Below are 19,735 nucleotides of genomic sequence, written 5' to 3'. Positions count from 1 at the left end.
TAATTAGGTCAAAATACAAATGTAAGGGTTATGTTTTGAAGCGTGATTGTATTTATACGCAATTATACACACAGATGCTAATGCAGATAAGGCTTTGTTGCACCGAGATCTTAATATTATCTGTGAGATAATGTTCAGTTTTCACACATTTCTAGCTAATATGAATGACAACTATAAATGTAATTTGATGCAACAGTAATAATGTTAGCACAACCCCATCTTTAAAAGTATCTGATCAGTATGTTCTGGAACAATAATGCAATAGGCCTATAGAATATGCAAGTTGTGACTACTTAATAAAGAAAAAGAGAATTATGCAAGTTGTGACGAAGAAAAAGATAAAACTGCTACTGAATTTGACTCATCTTTAATATTTTTTATTCTTTCAGCAAAATAATGTGATTCTGTCACACATATAGTTTAAGGCTGCCATCACATGCAGTCAATTCTTATTTTTCATTTCTTTTACATTGTTCACCTTTCTCCTTGAATTGAAATTGTAATACCTTTAGTATAAACAGCTCTCGGGTTTGGTTTTCATTTATGGATGTCAAAATTAAAATCTATTTTGTTGGCCAAACAACTGTGTAGATGTATATACCCCTTTAACAGATTCCAATGTGTGTCTAAATTTAGAGGCATCACAACAAACACACTTCTACATTTCACTAGATTAGTTTGAATATTTACACTTTTGTGTTGGTGTATTTTTACAATGTAATTAACCTGTAGTGATCTTTGCTCAGGAATCAAGATTACATCAAAATACCATTCCTCACCTACCACCATTCAATTCAAAGTCCTGTCACAGATTTAATACAATTGCTGTCAAATTCTTTGTTGTACATGGTAAACCACAAGATCAATAGCAAGTCCTTTTTTGTGGTGACATAAAATTTGACATGAAATAAAATCAAAACTAGCACTCATTTATTGAAACCAATTTCTAGTGTCTTGCATAATTTAAGAATTGATTAGAACTACATTTATAATGCAATCGTTTGGTGTTACATGACCTACTAACCTTATTTCAGAGAAAAAAATTATATTGATTGGTAATAAATGTCTGAAAATATGTGATGGAATAATTAACAACTTCCTCAAAGTAATTAATATGTGATAATCACTTGCATCACATAGTGACCTTAATCTGAACAGGACTAGACATTTGCTTCCCTTCATTTGCTAAATGCATTTCCATGATTTATCTGCTGCATATTGTATTGATAATTTTGTTAAATTCTGTAAAATAATTAATTACGTCTTCATTTGTATTGCTACTATTTTTAATTTTGTTATGTTTTAGTGTTATTCTTATCATGATTTTCTTCTTCATCATCATCATCGTCACTATCATCATTGTTAATTATCACCATTAGGCAAAAGGAAAAAAACCTGTACATGTACAGGTGGACAAACCTGTCAAGTAGGGAAGAGACTAAATGGCCCTAAAAATCACTGAAAGCTTCGAAAATATGAAAACTAATTTGCAAACATATTTTGAACGTTTTTTGGTTAAAATCTTTGGCCAAAACACAGCTGTTTTTATTGCATATAGCTAAAAATAAATCCTTAAAATGGCAAAATCTTGGTCAGCCATGTCCAAAGACCAGTCTTTTCCCTGTGTTTTGTCTGTCACCTTATATTATTCTAGACATAACTGCTATATTCTTTAAACAGCATGAATTATATTTCTTTGTTATTATATTTATTTGTCAAACCATGATGGTCCATATAATTCAAAACTTGTGTTGTTTGTTTCTATGATATGATCTGTTGTTGTTATTATTGTGACAATCACTAACTGCTTGTGTTGTATATAAAGTTTTGTTTTGAAATTAAGAGAAAAATGCTGTTTCTCCACATTTGAACAATTTATGGACATCTCTATCATAAAATGTGTCGTTGAACATAAGTCACATTATTTACATTTACATCTTGTCTAAAAATATGTAATTGGCAAACAGTGACATAAATGGTAGTCACTATGTTCTTGTATTTGAACAGGTTTGATATCCATATAATGCAAATTAAGTTGATGTAGAAAGTAATGGAAACAATAGTATCATTTTATTTGACTATGAATGCTTATAGTGAGTACACATTCCACAAACAATATCAATACATCATACATGCAGTATAATTTTACACCCAATTTCTAAATATTTACAATCTAAAAAAAATAAAATTCATATCATTCCATATATTATGCCAATTTCTCCAGAAAATTTTACTTGTTACGTGATTATTGCTTGCCCATGTCAAACAACAAGTAAGAAAAATGGGTGGGTTGAGACAAACTGCTCCAAATTCAAACCCCGATATTAATTTCCGTGGGTGTTTCCCCCGCACCCCAGGACTCATATTTAAGTCCATTAGGATCGTGGTTACAGATGCAACACGGAAATCGAGAAAATATGAAAATATTGATAAATGAAGACATTGTTTTTACATAGAAATCTTCCATATGTCGGAAAAAGAGAACAAAATAACGTGTCTGAGCTTGAATGCAGCCCTAGCCAAGGCTCCAATGACTTTCTCCAAGTTGCGTGGGTGGGTGGCCTAGTAGACTTGCACCAAGTCCTTTGGTTATTAACATGTACGCATCCGTTGCGCAAAACAAGCACATCACAAATCTGATGTACAGTGAGCATTAAGGTAATAGTCTCTTGTAAAATATGCAGTCATTGCTTTGGTTCAGTAGAGCTTGAAAATTGTATTTACTGCTGGGTCAGTGGTGTACAATTTCATTGTAAATGACGGTGTTGGTGATGAGCTTGTTTTAAGTCTATTTACATGTACAATCTGTTGCATGCGTGCAACATAATAAATATATACAGATTGAACCGACCAAGGGATAGGCAATCACATGGAATTTCACTGGTTTTATCTACTCGTTACTATGCATTTAGCATTCCTTGTTTCATAAATATATTTTAATTCAAGCAAACAAAAAACAAAAACAAAATTATACAGATTTGCGTATTCATTTATTTCTTACACAAACCTTATACAGTTTTATTTTTAGCATAATGCTTAAGTTTGTTTTAAGGGATTTTACAATACAAATTATATCACCCTTCTAAGTCATTTTAAAATATTTTAACCTGTGCCATTGTAAAGCTAAAAAATTCTTTAAAAAAGGAATGGGGTGCCCAATTTCGATGTAATGTGCTGAAATGTAACCATTCGGATAAAATTTTCTTCTTTAAAATAATTGTAACATTCTATAGTAATTAAAGAAAGATTAGGAAATGTAAAGCATATTGTGTTTCTTTCCCCGGGCGCTACCAACCCTAGTTACGCCACTGGCTGTGTTTGAGGGTGGGGTGTACGTGTGTGGGGGGATATTGGTGAGAGGGGGTAGGTATGTATGTGCAAGGGTGAATTGGTTATTTAGCTTTGAGGCCCATCACGCAATTACTGTAAAACAGATGGTGCCGAGTTATTAATTATTGTTATTCATTGCTGTCATTTTACAAATTTGTTTCATGAATATGAATATTTTTGTTTAAAAGACTATTGAAAAGGTATTTTCTGTTCAGTTTGAATGCAAATTTTGATATTCGATGCCCAAGTATGAGGGCTTACTCACAGTGATTACACCCGCTTGTTTGTGTGTTAAGAAACGATACACAAATGCGGGTTATTTAGGTGCAAGATTGGAACAATTACGCACTCTGTGGTCAATTGTGAGATATTAATGACCTACATTTGAGTCAGCATGTTTACAAATAATGAAATATGATTGGGTCACAGACATCGTGTATTATTCATGAGGTTATGAATTGTTGTTAACTTGATGGTTCATGTTGTTCTGACTGAATCATTAAGGGGCACTTCATCATCCACAGCCTCATACCCCCTACTTCTATGCTAGCACTATGGCCAACGCTGCTAAAGTGTAACTCACAAATTATTTTGGGGGGCTTTAAGATAAAATGAGATGCAAAATTGGATACTTAAATAAGCAGCGGTTTTGGCCCAAATAGGGTAAAATTGCAAAAGTCTGCGAGCTTTGTGTGCACTGGCGCCAAAACAGCAAAAACATGCCTTATTTGGGGCTAAAATGGTCTGAAATTGACATTTTTCATGTGCTTCGCGCACACAAAAAAATTCCCAGTAAACCCACAAAAAAATATTCTCGTCCCCCGACCCCCTAAATTTGAATGCTTCCGCCACTACTGGATACTTCAATACAGTATATTCAAAGTCAAAATCATCATAATCATATAAGCTGGAAGGTTCACATGATCATTTTATTTGGACAATTTAGAATTTATTTATTTGGACATTTGGAATTTTAGTTGCCCAGGTGCATTGAAAAGGGTTTGCTTAAACACTTTTAAAATGGGCACTTATTAGGGGAGGGGTGCTAATTATAAAAATGCAGGTAGAATACAGCAAAATTGAACACCATTTTGATTACACACTGTATTCCATTACATTGGGGCAGCTGACTTCATTCTCTCAATCAGCTAGCTACATGTAAAAGTACCACTCCCACGCTAATGATTCCAACATGTTCAATGAGCCAAATTGGGCTGAAAATAATTCAAAAAAAGTTTTCCTATAGCAAGCAACTTAAAACCATGACAACCTCTGCCATTTATTCCTTAAATAAAAAGATTCTTGTCTCCCCCTCCTCTCAAAAATCCATTTGATTACAGCAATGCCAGTCAGTCTTTAAAATCAAGTGTTTTTGTTAAGTTTTGTTTTTTCACTTAAGGTGAGTCGGAGGGGAGTTATGGCCGAAAGAGTAACCTTATGATGTCACAGGTCTAATTTCAGCCCTGCAGACAGCAAAATAAAAATTGCTCGATTTTATTGAAAAACGGTCTCACTCGATTTTTCTTGTTGCAAGAAATCAGAAAAGAATAGTTTGAACTATCCAATCTAGGGTGTTTTTTATCCAGGTAACACAACAATAATTTATTATGGTCAAAGGAACTTGATAGCATTGTCCTATTTTGCTGTGTTACCAAGATAATGAAATATCCTACATAGGACAAACTATTCTTTTTCTGAGATCATTTTCGACAACATCAGAGCAATTTTCATTTCCAACCCATGTCAATCCCATAATCTCATATCCATATGCCACAGATAGGTCAAAGTACACTTTTTCTGAATCCAGAGGATCATGTTATGGGTTATGACTAAGTTTGTTTCAGGTGATTTTGAACCTCTTTTACTTGTCTGTAGCCCTGAAATACCTCCTTTTGCCTGTACGCTGTCAGCTCCCAAACAAAGACCCACTACCTCAAAATTCTGGGGGAGCATACCCACCAAAATTTATGATGTGCCCCCCTCTACGGGGTCAATTGGGTCACCCACTTATATCCCAAGACCAACCAATAAGAAGTGCTTACTCTGAAGATACATGTAGCAATTTTGAAGAATGAGACTTGCTGTTCTCGATGAAAAAATTGTAAATTAATAAATAATAAATATCATCAGGCTTTTTATGGGAAAATACTTCCATCTGGTAGGGAACAGCTAATAACCCATGTAAATATATTGTGGTATAACTTCCCATTTTATATGCTTCATAGTACAATTATTTTCTTACAATACCATTAAATATTTATATATTACTGATACGCCTACATGAATTCTCTTATAACAAAAATCATCATTGTGGAAAAATAATAATCAAATTATTATTAAGTTTAAAAAGAAATTTCTACAAATTTTTGAGTGAAAAAATTTAATCATGTTTTGCAGCAATTTGCTTAGTGAAAGTCAAGGCCAGACCCTGCACTATTTCATGACATTTCAATAATATTGCAGGGATATTACTACTATTAATAGACACACAAATGAAAGGAAATATTAGCTGTGTTCACATTGTCGGAAGGCGCAAGTTGCTAGGAGTAGCAGTAGGTGCTGCCAGGAGTAGTGGCAGTGTGAACGATGGTCAGCGCAAGTGTACGTCCAATGATTTACTCCTGACAAAAGTCAGAGTAGCAAGCTAGGTGTAACCTCCGCCAGGCGTATGTCGCAATGTGAACGCTGGCTACGCCTGCATGCACCCAGTGTAAGAAATTACATTTCGTGTGGTTGAAAAAGGTCACAGAAATGTCGGAAGTAGTGGCCAATGTTTACGCTGACCAGAAGTGAATACTTGGTGGAACTGGTTGGCGTAGTGCTAGAAATAGGCTAGGTGTGGATACATGGTAGGATTAGGGAAAATATTTGTGGAATTTCTATCAATGTTAGCGTAAGATTACACTGGGTGTAAACCAAAATGTGAACATGACTATTAAACAATTAAACCCCATGTATAACTACTGTAGTACACCACAATTCCTAAGAGACATCAGAGTAAAAGGGAAATCATAGAGATCAATTAAAAATTTCATGAGATAGACAATGAAACAGATTTGTACATTCAATATTGAAAAATTGCAATAAAATCACAGCGACCAAAAATTTGATATGAGATGCATACTTTGTGTTTTAACCCTGTAACAATGTGAAGCATGGACCCATCAATAGGCAGCCTTTGCACAATGTACTGAAAACAAGAAAAAAAACTTGGTGATCTTTGAGGTTGATGCACCTTTTAAGGTTGATGCACCTTTTAAAGACATTTAGATTACAAACATTTAAAAATATTTGTAATCTAATTGTGAGTTTTTTCTATGGCTACCAGCACCATATTGGGTCTTTTTGTGTGTGTTTTCTCCACATAAATACTACTTTTGTTGCGGAATAAAATTTGTGTATCTCATATGCCGAATTGCTCAACCACTGATTTGATATTTTACATCAAGCCAAGTTATCACCAACCTTAAAGGCCTTCTAAGACTCTTTATATATCATCATACATCAAACATAACAAGAACCCCATCATGTAAGTGCTTTCCCTTTTAAAGGAGTGTGTTTTTATCTCATCATCGTCCTTGCCTATTACTTTATACTAGGCGGTTACCCGTATTTGGCGGTTCTCGGCTGTCGCAATTACCTGGCTGATGGTGACTGTACTCACCAAGTTTTATGCCCATAGGACAGTTTTTACTAATTTGACCTCAGATGACCCCTTGTGACCTCGAAATAGCCCTCCAAAATTTGGCTCTAAATGTTGACTGCACCCACCACGTATTATTGCCATACGGCAGTTTTTAGTAATCTGACCTTGGATGACCCCAAAATGACCGTCCAAAACGTTGACTCTAAAAGTTTACTGTACCCACCAAGTTTCATGCCCATACGACATTTTTTACTAATTTGACCTCAGATGACCCCTAGGTGACCCCAAAATGACCGTCCAAAAATTTGACTCTAAAAGTTGACTGTACCCACCAAGTTTCATGCCCATACAACAGTTTTTACTGATTTGACCTCAAATGACCCCTGGATGACCTCAGGTGATCTTGGCCCACTAACTAAAACAAACTTGTTCTGTCTGAGGTCCAGATGCACCCACCCACCAAGTTTGAGGAACGTGCGACCCCTAGTCTCCGAGAAAATTGGCGGAAAACAGTTTTTACTAATTTGACCTCAGATGACCCCTGGGTGACCTTGACCCACTAACCAATACAAACTTGTTCCGTCTTAGGTCAAGATGCACCTACCCACCAAGTTGCATGCCCATATGACAGTTTTACTAATTTGACCCCTAGATGACCTCTGGTGACCTTGACCCACTAACCAATACAAACTTGTTCTGTCCCGGGTCAAGACGCACCCACCCATCAGGTTTGAGGAACGTGCGACCCCCAGTCTCTGAGAAAAACAGTTTTTACTAATTTGACCCCTGGATGACCTCGGGTGACCTTGACCCACTAACCAATACAAACTTGTTCTGTCTAGGGTCAAGCTGCACCCACCCACCAAGTTTGAGGAATGTGCGACCCCTAGTCTCCGAGAAAATAGGCGGACAGACAGACACACAGACAGATAGATAGATAGATAGATAGACAGACACACAGATAGACGATGCGTATTATTATATAGATCATGTCTATGATCATACCTTAATCCTTTTACTGATCCGATGGTCTATGTGTTGATTAAATCAGTAAAATCTTGATAAATGACACCAACCCAGACAGTGACTGATCAAGTCCTACCACATCAATTACACCCAGGCTTTTATTTTCTTCTTCAAGTCACGATCACACAAAATGAGTCAAGTTTCCCACCAATTCAAAGGTGACTATATACTATTTTATCACATTACTCTCTTTCCATTTTAAGGCAAAACTGATGCTTTTTAACAGGACCTATAGATTACTATGTCCAAATTTTTGTATCCAGCCATGATGGGGCCAATGGCCAGACCCAGTGGCCAGATGAAGTGAAAAATTGGGATAAGTGAATTATGGGCAGTGTTCAAATTTAGGAAAAATAAATGGTTGTCCCACGGACAACCAGATTACAATTTCTGGTTGTCCGTCTAAGTTATTGGTTGTCCGTAGGCCTACAAATGTGACTTTTGGCTAGATTTATGGTTGTCCGAATCAGTATTTTTGGTTGTCCGGCGACTTTTTTAGTTGTCCCGGGCAACCGGACAACCAAAATTTCAAACGCTGATTATGGGTAATTCTATATTGATCCCTGGGTGCCAATTGGGACAAAAGATTACTGTAAGATGGTATTCACTGTCATATATAGACTTCTCCATAGTCCACTTGCCCATTTTGCATACTCTGGCTATTACATTTAAGCATGAAACGCTGTTTTGTATTAATGTGTGTGCAATTGATAGATTTTCACATCTTGATATTTTCAGTCACCATACTCCCTCTGTTTGTTAGCTTCCCAAGTGGACTACTTACTTTGACTTGCGGTTAACATTTTTAACACGGGACTCTATGGAGAGTTAGGCCAATTTCTGGCCTAACAAAAATTGGCCATGATGTAATGCATCTTTAAATGGATCTGGCTTGTGATCGGTCGCCCAGATCTCGCTATTGTTTAAATCCTCCGGGCACGTGCCATTACCATTAACTACATCGTACATAACAATCTATGGAATTTTGCGGCACATTTGTGGTGGCGCGAAAGCCAATCTCTCAGTGGTGCATGGCCGCACATTTAGCGCGTCATGCTTAGTACTTGTGGTTACATTGGATTGATAAACAAGTATGATTGACAGTGTGTTTTAGAGACCAAAGTCCCGGTGTGAAGTTCTGCTTAAAAGTCAAAGTACATAGTTGGATTTTTAACTTGGGCTTTTGCGATCAATAAACTGGTAGATTCCAAAATCAGAATTGTTTAGTATGGAAGTGAGCCATTATAATTATGCAAGATATGTTGCATTCAATAACTTTTATTGTCACAAATCATCTAATTATATAAACTCTTTATGACCATTTTACCACTGAACACTTTAATTTTAACATGTTTAATAATTCAGTATATTAAATTTTGAGTTCAACGGAATGCGTTTATCATGATAAAATAATAATAACATATTTTTTATCAAAATTCGACTATGGCATAGTCTATGTCATATATAGTACGATGTCAAAATTGATTGTTACCAGGTCAACTAATTCATGCTATCTGTGTTCGGAACCATGATCAAAATGACCACAACACTCAGTGAATGGGTTGCAAAGTGGAATGCAACCCAAGCTTGAACCAGTAACTAAGGTATGATGTATTCACTACAACAGTAAATTGGAAGTGCTGTACGCAACATAGAATAGATGTCCTTCATAATGCTTTAGAGCATGAAATTAAAGTGTCAAAGTATGTTTTCTTATGAAGATCATAATACAGAGAGATTGTCAGATTGGCATATTAAATGAAGGAGGTTGGACTTTAAACATGGTAAATGCTATCTAGGCTGGAGAGAATTCGTTAAGAGATAAACCTGTTACTCCAATCTCCATTATGATGAGCTGATCTGGGAACGATGCTGCCTTATGAACATTGTCAAATGTAAACCTTGCTTTTTGTGAAGATTTACCTGCCTTATGCAGAGGCAAATGTATAAATAAAAAGATATACTGATGTTATCATTTTGCATCAGAAGGGAATTTCACTGAACAACATAATAATGTTCAAATACATAAATTGTCACCCTCGGTGGTGGCCAGGGGAGTGAAGGTTTGGAATAGTGGTTCCTCATTTGAGTCAGTGAGTCGCATCGTGATATTTATATGAATTTCTGTCACCCACATCTAGATGTTCACTTCTTTGTGAGGTTTATGTTACGTCTGGAGTTTCAGCAGAGTCAGCAACTGCAGGCTGTTGTTGTTGATGTGAGCAAATCTACATCATGGATGTGCACTCTGCAGTATAAACAGTTTGTTCAACATGGTGACATGCCTCGTTCCAACAAACATTGTGGGGATCTTTATTTTCTAAATCTATTGAAAATATTATCTACCACATTAATAATAATATAAAAATGTGTTCATCATGGTGACCAAGGATTGCGCCGACAGGTTAAAACAAGGGGGTACTGACTTGAAATAGAAAGAAACATCTTCGGTCAAAACCATCTCATTATGCTCCCCAATCCCTAGACCCATCAAGGTATTTTATTTTTTATTTTATCTACTTCGATCAAATGTATTTGTTTTACTAATATTTTCTTTATTTTCATTATTTATCTCTATTTATTGTTATTTATTTACTTACCCAATGAATAAATGAATATTTATTAGCATTTCTTAACCAATCACTCCAGGTTATCTGGTCAAGTATTTTTATGTCATACATGCTTGATATAGCAAGTCTGAATATTTGTACTGATGGGCCAATATATTATTTTTGACCCTTTTATGAGGGAAATCAAATTTTCTTATTTTAGCAGTTTTATGTCAATACTCTATCCTATGCTAATGAGTGACTGTTCTTAGTCATCCAGTAGTTTTTAAGAGAGTTTTGGAATTGAATCAAATACTGGAACTTACTTTTTGCAACTTTGCGACGTTGCCTCTGGAACCCCCAGACTTCATCAGGCAACTGATGTACATGTATTATAGGCCTAACTGAATAGGCCTATGTGTCAAGAAGCTGATCAATTTTATTTGCTTTTTAATTGGTCTTAAGACTCTTGAAATAAAGTCAAAAAGTATTATGATAAAATTGATATAGCTATCCATATGGAGAGCTGCACAACAGAATAACAAGGACTAAAATATTTGAATTCCTTCAGGATGCTATGCATGTGATGCTTTTTGTTACTTTTTATAGTAATGATGTGAATCAAGCATGCACACACACATAGCTGTAAGACACAACTCAGCATCACATTAGAAGATCTAATTACTCATTTAGCTCATGCATATCATAAGAGCATCTTATACTGTGTGTCTTTTATGTGGGCAAGGGTGTTTCCCACACTTGCTGAACCACATAATTGTATAATGATGATCTTATTTTGATCATTTCCTAACAAAATAAAATCCCCAAGTATTATTTCCTGCTCACTTGTTCACTCCTACTACCAATCTGTCAAGCACACCTTACTATTTACCCAGAAGCTAGAACTTCAATTTAATTAACAATTTGACAAGCAATTTTCTTTAAAGATATGTATGAAATTATGTTTTATCATGACCTTCTTACGCTTTGAAACATGGGTGGGTCTTGCTTTAAGTTATCAGCTATAAAGATGGGTATAAAAAGCCTGTTTAATTGTTTTAAATGCTTATTTTAAGTTGGTGTTCAGGTGTTATGTTAAGCATAATTATATGTAATGCAACCTTTGCCAAACCTCTAATATGAATCATTTTATCAGTTTGTATTGACTGAATTTTTTTATTATGGTATTTGCAGATGTTTGAGTACATCCCTTACACACAAATAATGTATACTGGTATTAAAATGTTATCAATACAAACTGGTCCCTTTTAGCCACTTTTTGTATGTATGTTGTGTATGTTGCTGAAATATGTTAAGCCACAAAGAATGTCCCTAAGTTGAAAGAACCAGTTTAAGTATAACCACTGGTAACAGGCAAGCTTGTTTTTTGACATGTCATAAAAATTGTCTGCTTTGTCCATTCCACATTGAAGAAATCCAGTGACTAACATCTGCAGTAAATTTATCTTTGGAACAATGTGGAAGAAGTAAAGGAACTATTCTATGCAATTGCAAGTGGATATTTTGATAAAACAAAATAATCGAAGATCATCTCACACATCAGGCTTGTTTCATGCAGTAGTTTTATCTGTATTATGTAATGAATTAGCTTCAGAATGTATCAACATGTTGTCATGTCCATGTGTTTTCTTTTTGTTTCAAAATGTGATATATATTTTGTATACTTCACACACCTAGCTTGTCACTGGTGAATGGAAATGGATAGTAACACCCTTGCTACACATGCCTTCACTCTCAGAACATTGGATAAAAAATGAATGGGCAGAAAACAGTTGGTTAAAAATGCCCAACAATGGTTAAGATTCTTGAAGTTGGGCAAAATACAGTTTAATACATGGTTGGTCAAACCTGTCAATATGGTATTTACACAATGTTGGTTAAAGGTTAACCAACCTTGGTAAAAAACATCCTTTTCCGCCAATAAAGTTGGGCAAAGTATGGTTTTGCCCAACCATGGTCACATGGTGTTCCTTTGCGAACTGTGATTGGTCATTGTGTTGGGCAAAAATGCATTTCAGAAAACAAGATGGCCATTATGAGTGGCTTGCTGCAAAGCCGTGGATCGGGGTCTTCAAGATCTGTTGGAGACATTTGAAGGTAGTAAATTATATATCATTTCATCGGGTATAACACTTAGTTTAAGTGTGTGCGAGGCCGAGACTGTGAGCAAGACTTACGATGCTTTATCAGCGACAGCTAGGCCTACTACCACAACCGTAAGCTTAAGCTTACGGTTGTGGTGGTAGCTGTCGTCGATAAAGCATCGTAAGTCTTGCTCACAGTCTGGCCTCGCATACACTTAAACTAAGTATTATACCGATAAAATGTTTATAATATAATTTCCTACCTTCAAATGTCTCCAATTGGTTAAAATATGAACAATGAAATGAACTTCCCATTCATAGTGTTTAACCAACTATTGGTTATATTTTTCCCATTTTGCCCAACATGCTTTGCCCAACTGGTTGGTTACCGTAATGTTAACCAGTAGTTGGTCAATGTTTTTAACCAACCTGTGGTTATATTGTTAACCAACCCAGGTTGGTTAACAATATAACCAACTGTTGGGCTGGCTGTTCACCTGTAAATACATGGTTGGTTAAAATTTTAACCAAGTTGGTTAAAATTTTTAACCAATGTTCTGAGAGTGTAGCTATAGTTGCAAGCAGAATCACCTGCATCATATCATGTATGTTTGAGTACCAGGATGCCAACATCTGTCCATGTTCCAAGACACAGAAAAAGTACAATATCAGTTTGCATATATAGGACACGCACCTTTAAAGACCACTTAAACATCTAGTGGCATATATTTGTATGCCCTTAGTCGCCATATACGCTTGTTTCTCTCAAAAAGATGGCTTTTGGGTTGTAGCTAAACAAGCATCTCTTTCTCTTATGGTACAATGTTAAAAAATCTTCAAACATTTATTTGGAATCCAAAAGAAAGCATCCCCCCATAAAAAAGTTCAATAACTATATAACTATATACCTTACATAAAACAAAACATTCAGCAAATAGAATCCAATCAAATCCTTTACCTCGCTACATTCTTGACCATCTTTCGTAACTTGACGTTTGAAACTAAACCGTCTTCGCAAAAAATGTGGTGACGTAACCAAGGCTTTCATATTGAGATTCATGATGATGTTGATGTTGCTGCAATCTCCTCAATACATGGATCGCATTTAATTACTTCAGCAAGAATGCTAAGCAAAGAACTAACTCATCAACAACTGTATATGACCAATTATGACCCACTCAATACTATCAAAGTTATCTCCGAATTATAGAACTTGAAATTCCAACTACTCCACACATTTGCATTTGAGTACCCATTGACAAAGTTCTCCAATAGATCAGCCATCTATAGATTACAAGACTGGTCCTTAGATTTCTGAGAATTGCATCTTTTTGCTTAGACCAAAGATGTCCAAGGAGCATATTAACAACCTTGCTATGGATAATACAAACAAGTACAGAAGCTTTTAGTTCCATTGAATCACCAACATGATAGCGCTGTTTATGGGACAACCAACATATAGATTCCAAAGTACATATTTAGTTACAGATTGCAATGACAAATGAAATGCAAGTAAAACAAAAATCCCATACACAATTAATTAATAAACCATTTCTGATTGTCCGCACATTAATAAGAAATATGATTATACTAACAGTGCAATGTTCAGTATTGAATAGACTATATGAAATGTGTCTGTGGTTTCAGGATTAAAATCTACTTGTAATTACTGCATTCTGTGCAAATTTAGATATAAAATTATTTCACTTGCACAAAAGATACTTTCAAAGTCACCAGCAAATAGTAACAAACCAAAGATTCTAAACGACTTTAGAATTTAAGATCAATTAGCAGAGAGCATGATCACATTTATATCCAAATTAAGCAATTCAATCTAACCACTTTAATACTCAACTTATTTATCAACATTAAATTATAAATATTCATTATTTACCTCGTCACTATGATCAACAATGGTAATCTGCGGCATACTGCTGAACCTTTTGCGCATGAAGCGCGGTGATGTTATTAAAGCCTTCATGTGTAACTTCATATTGTTGTTGCCAACAACAGTACAAAATCTAGGGCGCTAGTTGGCCCCCCAATGTCACTCCTTGATTCCGTTGTGGCTAACCAAGTTGGAGTATTAGCATCCATGCAATATGTTAAACAAGTGCAATAATTAATGTCTTGAAGCAGTCCAATGCATGTAAACTCTGCCATACGAAGTTATGTGTAATTCCAAGTATCCACTATGAATCCATACATATGCGTATCAGAGAGTGCGTGAATATGCGCTTGCTTGCTTACAAGTGTGTTGTGTACTACTACTTTAGTCTGACCTGTTGGGAAAGTCAACAATTAGACTTCATATGCATCAGGCGGCAGGTCTGTTAACACTCAAATGTCCATTAACAAAAATTACAAGCCTTCCTGCTCTGTCAGCCAGCCAGCAAACTCAGCAGCACCAAGCAATGACCACATTTTGTTGGTTGGTTGGTTGGTTAGTACTAATAAACCACTGAGAAGAAGAAATGTGTCACCTGCAGAAAATCTCACAGGTTTTCACCTTCCTCCTACTTAGTTCTAATAATAATTCATAGTTTTGTTTGTATATTGAAATTCTCTTCCATATATAATGATTAAATACCAAAATGTAAACACCATTCCACTGAAGGGCTGCTAAAACTCCGTATTTTCAAATCAGCAAATGCTTATTTCAAACAGCAAACAAATAATAAACAACAACAAGGTGAGTACACAAAACAAGCACGATCAGATACAAGCTTTGCTCCACTTGAGTTCAATTTTAATGAGTAAATTGGGACAAAATTAAGGAAATCCACTGGTTTTGCGCCATCAATACCCAACATACATAATGCATCCAAAATAATAACACATGTGTATATCAGTAAGTAACAGCTGACTAGATATAAGGCAATATAGCACAAAAATCTTGACTAGTTGCACATGTAGTGCAAGTTGCCAAGCTCACAGTGGTGTTCAGTTGGTTGGTGTATGCGACATACAGGCAAGCATGGCAGGGAGATATTTTTCCCTTTCCGACTTGTGTACATTATTCTCTACTACTACTAAGAGTACTTGGGGAACAATGTAGAGAAAGTGACATGTCAATGCGTGGGTTGAGCCATGTAAACACAATATCCCCAATTATATATGTCAGAGAGAAACTCAAATAAAAAACTCAGAGGAAAAGAGAAAAATGCACAATTCACTGCAATTGGCTGCTTGCATGCTTGTGTTTAAATTTGGCAACAGGTCCAGATGGGGGGTTGGGAGTTGCCATATGCAAATCAGGCCAGGTCGTTTGTGAATTGGATGGATGGCTGGATAGATGGAAATGATTATGAAAATGATGTTGAGAGGATGGACTTAAGACATACATGGTCATCTCTACTTGTATCTACTTGCCCTGTTCCCCTAATACTATGAGAGAATTTGTATTTTTTAGATATGCGTGCATTGTGTGCATCTTCCAATCAGTTTTCTTTGATATAAAATAATTAAATTAAGCTGGAATCAAAAGTTCCTGCATGGTTGAGACATTCTAATTTTATTTTCCTCCAGAAAAGCTTGAGGTGGGGTGGTCTTAAGAGGTGGTTAAGCACCTGTTCATCCCATTCTTTTTACTGATACTTAAATCTATTTTGTATTTTTATATCTTTTTGACGATATATTATTAGTATTATGACATGTTTAAATTTTTAAGAGTGTCAAGTACAATGAATAAATAAAATATACCACTGTAGTATGTTATTTTCTTCTAATAAATTAAAAATTTAGTTGCAAATAAAATATATATTTACTTGGTTGCTTTACTTTTCTTTTCAGTTTTATGCAACTATTAATTAGGCCTTAATGAAACAAAGTCTTTTATAGGCCGGGTTTATAGGACCAAGTTACATTGCTTGGCATGTCATCATTTAATTGAATTACATTGGATTATACTGCTCTACAACAAGCTTGAGAAATTAGCAGTAGATTAATTGACACCTAAAATATCATTCACATATGGGTCATTTCATATTTGTGTCAGTCAGGTTTCAAATTAATTTGACGGATTTGTAGAGCATCTAGATATTGTATTATCAATTAATAATTAATCTGATATAAACAACTGGGATCGGATGTGTCATTGTTTGTTTACATATAGCCTTGTATGTCATAACAAAGCCATGCTGACCTTCGTTAAGAATATTATTAGATTTTTAAAAACTGAGTAGGATTTAATTTCAATTTATGTAACTACCACACAATACTGCACCAAACAATTTGCATAAATTTAATCAAGGAGTGTCTGTACAGTGAGCTATAAGTTGGCTATTAATTCTCTGACAATATTAACATTTAACAGGTTAAAATGGAACTTCCATGAAATCAAGACATACTTAGTGCATATATTTAATACCATATGATATGATAATATGTTTCATCATTTTAAGTTGAATTTCAGAAAATGATGGCATATTAGGGCACAACAACCAATAAAGGAAGGTGACCCTATATTTTTGGAAAAAATCAAATTCTTTAAAACTTACGTATTACATACAATATCGTCCCTTCAAGCATTCATGTGAAAAGAACACGTAAATGTTTTTTGCAAATGTGACTAATTCTTTATAGAATTACTGACATTTTATACAGCATGATACTGGTATGTACTCTACAGTGTTTTTATTAATGGTAATCATGATCATGTAATATATTGATATGAAATGAAAGACCCTATTTTTGTCATTAACATGTTGAAATTAGGAGTTCCAAATCGGAACTATTTTTCCGAATATATCATCAGATGTCAAATTAGTCTAAAACGTGGTCTACCACAGTCAAGGCTAGTTCAACAGTTTTTTGACGATTTCTTTGGAAATATACCGATTTGGAACTCTTAATTTCAATGTCAATGAGAAAAATATGATCTTTAACCTGATACTAAAAATCTGCATTTTGATGGGTAAAGTGGGGGATGAGGCTGTCAATCGAGTCACCTACCTTTATCCAATAATTCAATTCATGCTGAACTAATAGGAGAAGCTAAATTAAAATATATTATAATAACATATGGTATAATTGAAGACTGAATTCAAAAGACTAGTTTGCGTCTGACGTCAGGGCAAAGGCGCGGCATGATTGGTTGCTGACCTGCGCAGTCCGGCATTTTGGTCTGGTTGACAGGACATCATATGCAAACTGGTCTTTTTTAATTCGGTCTTCAATTATACATTTTAGGACAATTACAATGTTGTTTGTTTTTCCATAAATCTCAACTAATTAACACCGAATGTGCTTGAGTCAATCACGGGGTGGGGGGGGGGTGGGGGTGGGGGGTGGCTTTTGTTTTAAAAAAAATGAAAAAAAATACAAATTGGGAATTTCCATGCATAAACATTCAAAATATTGTGTATTGAAGTCAAAATCATGATAATTCTTAATAGAAAGGTTTGGAGGGTAATCTCATTCAGACATTTGAATTGTTGCATTCAAAAGGGGCGCTTAGACAGTTGTCACTGGAAACATTCTGCAGTGTGCACTTATTAAGGGAGGGGTACTAATTAGGTTGAATACCATAATGTATGAGCCACGCATCCTTCACATGGAAAAGATATTTAAAAGTGCCACTCATTTGCGTTTGTTTTAAATATCAAGGTAAAGTCTGCCAGGTGAAAGTGATTTTTTGAAATATTAGTCCTATCAAGTTCATATTTGGTCACAAATGATTTGCGCGAAATAAAAGCAACTTGCGTGGAGATTGCGTGGAACTTTTACACATAAAACATACATATAAAACACAGGAAGAAGAAAAAACATGAAATTATACACCATGTCATGTATATGATATTTTTTTAGTATTACAATATCTAAATCATACAATTTGTGGTAACTTTTGACAATTTTAACCATTTTGATAAGAGCCCTCTAGTTGGACTTCTGGAGTGTCCCAACATTTGACAATTAAGGTTGCATACTTTTTTAATTATTCGACATGCTTCAAAGTGTATGATACCACTTTCAAATCTTATTCTCCATAATTTGGTCACAGAATCACTATTTTCACCCCTACTATACATCCCCAACTACTATTAAATGTTCCTGTGTGCTTTTCCAACATAAATATTATAGGCCCTATGCCTAAAAGTTTCTTCACACACGTAAAGACAAACATTTAGTATGACGATAAATACGCGAAACTATAAGCAATACTTGTACAAGACAGATTAGCAAATGATTGACATGACTGTGGCGCTTCAAAAAAGGCTGACATTTCAACAAAATGACCGTTTTCGTTTACATGTCATAGAGAATTGCACTTAAAAACTCGAATTTCGCGGAGCAAATGAAATTGTGCTGATGGAATTGTGAGACAATTTTCGCAAAATCATTGGACCCTGCTGATAGTGCCTTTTAATGCCAGTTTGCAGCAGAGAATATAGTTTGATGTTATTGCTTCATCAAAACTTACCTCAATGTGCATCTGTCTTTGCAGTGTCTTCTTCAAAAGTGTTTTGAATGTCATCTTCTTTTATACAAAGAGATTTAAGTTTGTTAGATCCTGAACCTTATCATCCTTTCTTCATCCAGTTTAGGTCATTTATGGTAAATAACATTCCTCCAAAGTGCCAAGTATATTGCTGTAATATTAATCTACCGTCTATAGTATGATAACACAGACTTGACTGGTAACCAAGGGTGCAACACGTTATTGTTATCATCAAGATGGGATGTGAAGCCAAATCTATTTAGTAAACACACCATAGGAATATCCCCATTTGTGTCAATGAGTTGTGAGTCATTTGCATGGGTGTGTTGAAAAGCAAATATAATATGGAAATACCAAATCAAAATGAACCAACCATCAAATTTATCCATACACATGACATCACACAACAAATACCTAACTTTCAAGTTCATTATCATTACATGTGATGACTAGTTTGGTGACATACAGCATTGGGAAAATAATTGGAAGAAAGCACAATAAGTAGACGAAAACACAACATTTTAGCCAACATGATAGAGACAAGTAATTTAATTCAATTATTTAATTCAATTTCACACTTTACAACCACAAGTAGATTTTTTTTATTTCCTTTGTTATCTAAAGAGGAGGACATCCATAC

General features: G+C 35.1%; 1 protein-coding gene across 1 annotated transcript in view; it reads right to left on the bottom strand.

The window, feature by feature from the left end:
• LOC140149113 (rho GTPase-activating protein 45-like) overlaps nucleotides 1-19,735 on the bottom strand; it is a 151,539-nt gene that overhangs the window by 106,842 nt on the left and 24,962 nt on the right.

Source organism: Amphiura filiformis, chromosome 3, assembly GCF_039555335.1.
Source record: "Amphiura filiformis chromosome 3, Afil_fr2py, whole genome shotgun sequence".
Taxonomy (NCBI): Eukaryota; Metazoa; Echinodermata; class Ophiuroidea; order Amphilepidida; family Amphiuridae; genus Amphiura; species Amphiura filiformis.
The sequence above is the reverse complement of the archived record's forward strand: the minus strand, read 5'-3'. Positions and strand labels throughout refer to the sequence as shown.